We start from the raw sequence: 7,326 nt of genomic DNA, 5'->3' as shown, positions 1-7,326 counted from the left end.
ACGTCACCTACTATGTTACAAGATTCTACGCAATTGGTTTTAAGGGTGACACTGGTGGCATTCTGAAATGCTAAAGAAGCAAAAAACAGATTATCAGTACCTCAATAAAAAATAACTCTAACTGATATTATCAGTCCCTCAAAAAAAATATTTTTTTTTATTTAGGCCAGAGGGCCTCGTATTTTTGTTGTACAACTTTTAACTCAAACTTCAGATTAAATTTATCTTACAAACAGATACACAGTCACATATACAGACATACATACAGTCATACAGTTACAGACAGATAACAAAAATACGAGACCCTTATTTATTTATTGATGTACTGATCTCTACTTACCACGTATAATTTATTAGTTATTAAAATATTGTAAAAACATAAACACCAGTCACTATATTTTAAAATAAACCAAAGCAAGAAATCACTTTCGTGGCCTAAAATCACCTTCGTGTATAAAACACCACGAAGGTGATGCCACGAAGGTGACGAAATTTTTAGTTTTTTATGAATTATCCTTAAATTTGAATTTAACGGTTCAAGCCGAATACTACACAAATAAGTCTAACATGTTAAGTTTTCGATGGCAAAGTTTCAATTAAATTGTTTAAATTTTAGAGGTAGAAAATATTGTTCAAGCAAGCGACGGTATTTCTATGGATAATCACAAAAAGTTACGTATTTTTTTCGCGGAGCGACGATCGACCTATCTCACCTCCCCAATGGTCGAAGCGCGACTGACGCTAACCGAATAGAACGCTGTGATTGGTTGCTGGTGTTCGGTTTAACGACAATCTTGTATTATTACTCAAAATTTTAGGTACCTAAAATCGTGTGACCAACGTATTTCGCTTTCTCAATTCAAAATAATTATAAGAAGATATTTTTTTGACTATTGTGTGGAAAGTATACAGTGTGAGTCACGTTAAAGTGTACATATGAAAATAGATGAAACTTGACCTATTTTTATGGACAAAAAAGTGGTCAAAAAAATTTTGAGATTTTTTTTTAATTTTTTGTAGAATTTTTTTTCTCCCAATTAGTTATTGTAAAGAAAACGTAATAACTTTTAAGCTAAGCGGTATATCCTGATAAAATAAAAACAATAATAATGCTAAATAACAGGCGATACTAAAAAAATACATAAAATACACAAAAAAGGCCAACAAATAATAAAAAATGATACTTTTTGAAAAAAAACTGCTTTTAAAATCGTGTTTTTTTTGGTTATTTGATAAATTTCTCCAAAAAATGCCCCTATAACCGGTGGTTTTTATTACTTTGTATTATTCTCTATCGTATTACCTTCGTAAAACCAAAAATCGCATGTCTCTATCCCTATCAAAACGTTTGCAATGATCGTTTGAACTAAGCCTCTCCGGGCGCGCCATTCAACGCTTCGTTAACAACGAAACTGAAAATGGCTCTACAATTGTAATTTTGATAAAGACAAGTTAGATTTCAAACAAAAACAAAAGATTTCGAAGTAAAATAAGCATTTTAGTTAAAATTTAAATTGTCTCTACCTGTAGCGGAGAATAATGTTGTGGCAGGCCTTTGTTCAAACGATCATAGCAAATGTTGTGATAGGGATAGAGACATGCGATTTTTGGTTTAACGAAGGTAATACGATAGAGAATAATACAAAGTAATAAAAACCACCTGTTATAGGGGCATTTTTTGGAGAAATTTATCAAATAACCAAAAAAACACGAATTTAAAAGCAGATTTTTCTCAAAAAGTATCATTTTTTATTATTTGTTGGCATTTTTTGTGTATTTTATGTATTTTATTTAGTATCGCCTGTTATTTAGCATTATTGCTGTTTTTATTTTATCTGGATATACCGCTTAGTTTAAAAGTTATTACGTTTTCTTTACAAGAAGTAATTGGAAGAAAAAAAATTCTATAAAAAATTAAAAAAAAATCTCAATAAATTTTTGACCTCTTTTTTGTCGATAAAAATAGGTCTAGTTTCATCTATTTTCATATGTACACTTTAACGTGACTCACACTGTATTTAATTACGATGATTTTAGTATATGCTACACACAAATTGAATGAAAATTGTGAATGCAGTAACCAAATGTTTCATTGCAACCGAATGTGTGACACGATGAGAACGCGAAAAATGACCCCGTTTTTTATCGTTTCATGTGATTTTTTCGTATCATTTTTGCTTCTATTACGATAAAATTTATTTTGTATGTAGCTAAATAGATATTTTATCATCTGATTTCAAAGTTATTGTTCTAACTTATACCGTTTATGAAATATTATTGTGTGACCATCAAATTTGAGTGTAAATGAGAAGTACCCTAATAGTTATCAAAAGATCTTTGGGATATTTTACATTTTTATTGCTCAGCCTATTCAGACATTATGACAAAATTTTGAATTTCTCTTCATTCAAAGAGCGCCATTCCTAAAATGTAGAGTCCATCAATCAATCCAATTCAAGTATTATTAAGATATTTGAAAACTCTAATCCAAGAAACACTTAAATAAAATACAGAAATAGGTACCTACATAATGTCCCCAATTTTGACATAAATAGATCCCTAATCCATGCAAATATTACAATCACGGAGATATTCTCCATTCATTATCTAAATCTAAACATACAGTTCATACAATATTTTCCTTCTAATTTGACTGCGAGCCGAAGAATTCCTGTTTTTAATAAAGGAAAATATACAATACACTCCATCCCTCAGGATTGAATGAAGTCAGATTGGATTGAATTATATTATATTATATTATTATATCCCAACCCCTTTGCGAACTAACTTGTAATGTAACGGAAAAATTCTAGTTATTTCCACAACGTTGTAATTTAGATATGAGAGCGGACAAGTCCAATCTTTTGTATGAACTTGGGTTGTAATTTGCAAGATTACTTCATTTTCTTTTTGATAGTATGATCATATTTTGATGTTGCAGGGTTGAATCCCTATGTCTATCCCATTAAATCCTATGAATCATCTTAAAACTAAAAGATATTGTATGTTATACCTACTTGATAACTTAAATAATATCAAAAACACTACTGCATCTTATTTAATTTAGTTATTTGACCTGTCATCATCAATATCATCAGTCACAAGATATCCATTGCTGTACACAGGCTTCTCCGATGTGGATAGACGAGCTCATAAAGTTTTCAGGAAGACCGCATACCAATCTGAAAATCTGTGGTGCGATTGTCTAAGGCAATCGTATTCATTTGACATTTCATAACGTACGTTATGATGTGTCAAACGGCTAATTGAGGCGTCTAGTTTCAAATCCCGCTAAAACGATTTTGATAAGATTTCGAGAAATTGAAAAAAACCGCTTATCCATATAGCTTTGGCCTTAGGCAAAAAAAATGATACGAATTATTATTGTCATCTGGCAATACTAACAGTAATTGCTATTTATCTTTAAATTAAATATAATTTGAATTATAATGAAAACTATTTTCATTTTGGCGTATTTTGTTACGAACATTCGGTTTTAATGGGATTTGAAACGGACATGTTGTATTTTAGCGGGATTTGATAAGAGCAAATTATGAAGCAACCACGTTATAAAAAAATCTCCATACTGATTTCGCAGTCACGTGACCAAAATACCGTGCTACCATTGGTCAATCAAATTTTAGAGGGTTTTGAAAGAAACGGACGGCGTTTTAGCGGAGTTTGTAACACAAACTTAATTTTAAGTGCTAGTTTAGTAGTCTTTTAGTGTATTTTGATCGAAAATGATTGAACAGTATGATGAGAAAATTGCAGTAGCATCATTTAGAGATATAAACAGAAATTAGTTGCAGGAGCGTTTTAGCGGGTTTTGAAACTAGACGACTCAATTCTAATTGTGTAAGGAGTTCATAAAACGATAACGATATGATAACGATTTGATCGTAATTTTATACGATGAGTGAATGATGAATATGATTTTGACAGAAAATTCGAATTGTCTAAGTTTCATGAGCCCATTGCTAATGTCAAATGATTGCGGTGACTCGTAACTCATGATAATCGTATAGATTCTCATAGAGGTGTAATTCTATCCTCGTCCTCGTATGCAAATTGTTAATTTATTTCTTTGAAAGATAAAGTGTGGTAAGCGGTGAGTGCTTGGTGTTAATGGAAATAAGTTTTAGTGAGACACAAGAGTTCTTTTTCATCAACAACTATAGCACTAAAAGCTGAGTTACACGTGTTAAGTAGATAAGTGTTTTTCACTTAATTTTACGTGATTAAATTGCACGTACTTAAAACACAAGCACAATCTAAATTTTGACTTGAAACTTACTACTAAGTTTTGTACTATACTACTACGCAATTAATTACTTAAAATTAAGTCAATAAAGTAGTTAGGTAGGTACCTACTTATCTACTTAACACGTTTTAATCAGCCTTAACCCACAATACTGCCAAAGTGGTAGGGTAAAGTTATGTTGGGACATGTAAAAGTGCCCTGTGTGGGCTTATTTACAGGAATAAATGACTAATAAAATAAAGAAAACTGTTTAAATATACACATCTTTTTATTTAAATTCTTTACACAGACACAGACAGCTATAAGTACTTCTTTTGTGGTCAGCCTTCGTCTCTTTACAAAATAAGTTTTCATTTTAAATATAATACTATAGGTACTTTAATCACAGCATTCTTGAAAACTTAGTTTTTTTTGGAACAATCAACAAGATATAAATAACCATGAAATATCAACAGCCTTCCTACTCATTTGTACTTGTCGTTTTTTCTAACAAATAATTATGCAATAAAATGTATTGTTTTAAACTTTTATGGTTACTAAAATAATAATCATTAATACACTTCGAAGAGTTCCAACACTGGTAGATGGTAGGACAGGTGCAGGCGCTGTAGAACAAGATGAGAGCTGCAATGACAAACAAAATAACATATTAGCTGCTAGCTAGGATATAGCAACAACACATATCTATTATCCTACTAATATTATAAATGCGAAAGTTTGGATGTCATAATGTCTGGATGTTTGTTACTCTTTCACGCCAAAACTACTGAACGGATTTTGTGTAAACTTAACAGTATTATTGTTTGTAACCTAGATTAACATACAGTCTATAATTTATGTCAATCTGTGACAAACTAAATTTTAAGCGGGTGAAGCCGCTGGCAAAAGCTACTAAAAATACCTTCATTATTTGTGCAACATAAATCATACTGTTCATACATAATAATAATATAAACATACATTATCATATTCCATTATTTAACTTACATATTTTAGAGTAGCAGTAGCAGTAACTGGAGTATTCTCCACCTGGGTGTGGGAAATTATTGGAAGAGTTCCAACACTGGTAGATGGTGGGACAAGTGCAAGTGCTGTAGAGCAAGACGAGAGCTGCAATGAGAAACAAAAAAAACATGTTAGCTGCTAGCTAGAATGTGGCTGAAAAATTGTGATAAATCTTAGTCACTGTTTTTTTTATGCATAACGAGGCAGGTATTTGACCACAATCGTGTTCGTGGACCAAGTGTTAAGTGGGATGCAGTCTAGGATGGTACATATCTGCGCTGTAGGTGCCTATTCACTCTCGCCTTGTAAACACCCGGATTATAGTCTTCGGGAAAGACAGCAGCAGGCAACAAATTCCAGTCCCTAGCTGTTCGCATTATAAGAGTCATAATAATGTTATGTTGTGTAAGTATGTTGAACAGTTTATTGGTTGATGTCAATAAAAATAGGCCTTACCGTTTTCCAGGCTTGCACCTCTTTAGACGTCCCATCCCCAATCTTGTTTAGTGCCCAGGACGTGTTGCGCCAGAACTCAAGTCAAGGAACCCTCATCACACGACCACGCGCTGTTACTACATTATTTAGCTGGGTCTCCATCTGGCGTGGGCAATTATTCTTGCCTTTGGCACTGAAAATGAAATTGATTATTTGATATGAAGAAACCAAAGTTACAGGAGTAGTTATTGAAACTTGGGTTGTTTTAATTTTTGATAGAATGCCTTAATTTAGTGTAATAATCTATACTTACTTGTGTTTATAAATAAATTTAACAAAATTCAAACTTCGTAAAAGTTTTTCAAGTTTTTTGACACTTGACAGATAACACTTGTCATTCACAGAACATAGATTAAAATATTACTTCTCAAAACACTTATTTATGTATAATTTATTAAATGTGAGATTAAGTTCGCCTTAGGTTAAAATTTTGGCATTAAAGTATAAATAAATAAAAAGAAGTAAACATTTCACGTCGTTTTTCGTAGTCCATTAACGCCACCTATTGTAGAGTAGTAGTCAACTTAGCCTGCCTAGCCTTAAAGTATGTATGCCACCTGGGGGCGGGTAGTGAAACTCGTATTTCATTCGTTCTATGCGTTTGGTTATATGATTTGCAGAGGTAAATTTTTAGTTCGAATTCAATGTTTTTATGAATAAAAGTATGTTATTAAGGTGCAATCATAAAATTTTATTAAAAAAAACTGCATTCGAACATGGATTTCATTTGTTATTTGTTAAAAAAATAATGAGTTTTAGCGAATGTTTTTCATTAATAAAACGCAAATCCATGAAACGATTATATACGACCGGTCACTTTTCGGTCTTCATGGAATGGACAAAATTACACAATTCGAATTTAGATATACGATCGATGATCAATTGTATTCATTGTCCATCCATGAACAACTTTACACAATCGCACCTCTGATCCAAGTTATTTTTTCTATTTCTTGATTTACTACTATTTATTTTAAGTAAATAAATTTTGAATTTGACAATCTTACTTGTCTCCCAAATTGGCATGCTATGATATTTTAAGATAGAGTTAGCATGCCTTACACCATTACCAACTAGTTAAATCTTCAAAACTAAGAACTTTTAAACAATTTGTGACAAGAGTTTCTTTCCGTCAATCGTCAGTACCTTAATCCAGAAGACAAAAACCAGGTCCGGCGTATAAATACGGGCCTACGTCTGCGCGTGCGTTCCCTCACGGATCAAAGGCGCTGTCAGTTTAATTTGTTTAGCCCCTTTCAGACGAGTGTCTGTTCTGTATATTTTATTTTAATCTTTGATTCGGTTTATTGGGTGACCTAGATTTTTTGAACGGAGAAATTCGCTTAGAGGTTTAGTACTGAATGTTATTAATACAGTAGATTAGAGACTCTACAGGCTGATTCTGGACTACTCAAATGCAACAACTTTCCTAGTGATTAGCCTGTATTATGTAGTAAGTAGATTGAAGAAAGTTCATTGAATTTTGTTAATTTAAAGAGTAGAGGTAGGAAAAGTGGTTGTAATGGATTAAACTAGACTTCTCGTTTTATCACTTAACGCCG

General features: G+C 32.1%; 1 long non-coding RNA gene across 2 annotated transcripts; it reads right to left on the bottom strand.

Annotated features, from left to right (window-relative positions):
- Positions 1 to 4,703: 4,703 nt before the first annotated feature.
- On the bottom strand, positions 4,704 to 6,083 carry LOC135084147 (uncharacterized). Of its 2 annotated transcripts, XR_010259767.1 has the most exons (4): positions 6,018 to 6,083; positions 5,726 to 5,897; positions 5,252 to 5,374; positions 4,704 to 4,888 (listed from the first exon to the last, which is right to left on the bottom strand). It is a non-coding gene; the product is annotated as an uncharacterized LOC135084147 (long non-coding RNA). The 2 variants fall into 2 exon arrangements; XR_010259766.1 differs by lacking the exon at positions 6,018 to 6,083 and having other exon boundaries at positions 5,726 to 5,996.
- Between the last annotated feature and the right edge of the window lie 1,243 nt (positions 6,084 to 7,326).

Source organism: Ostrinia nubilalis, chromosome 25, assembly GCF_963855985.1.
Source record: "Ostrinia nubilalis chromosome 25, ilOstNubi1.1, whole genome shotgun sequence".
Lineage (NCBI taxonomy): Eukaryota > Metazoa > Arthropoda > Insecta > Lepidoptera > Crambidae > Ostrinia > Ostrinia nubilalis.
This window is presented reverse-complemented; position numbering and strand designations above follow the sequence as displayed.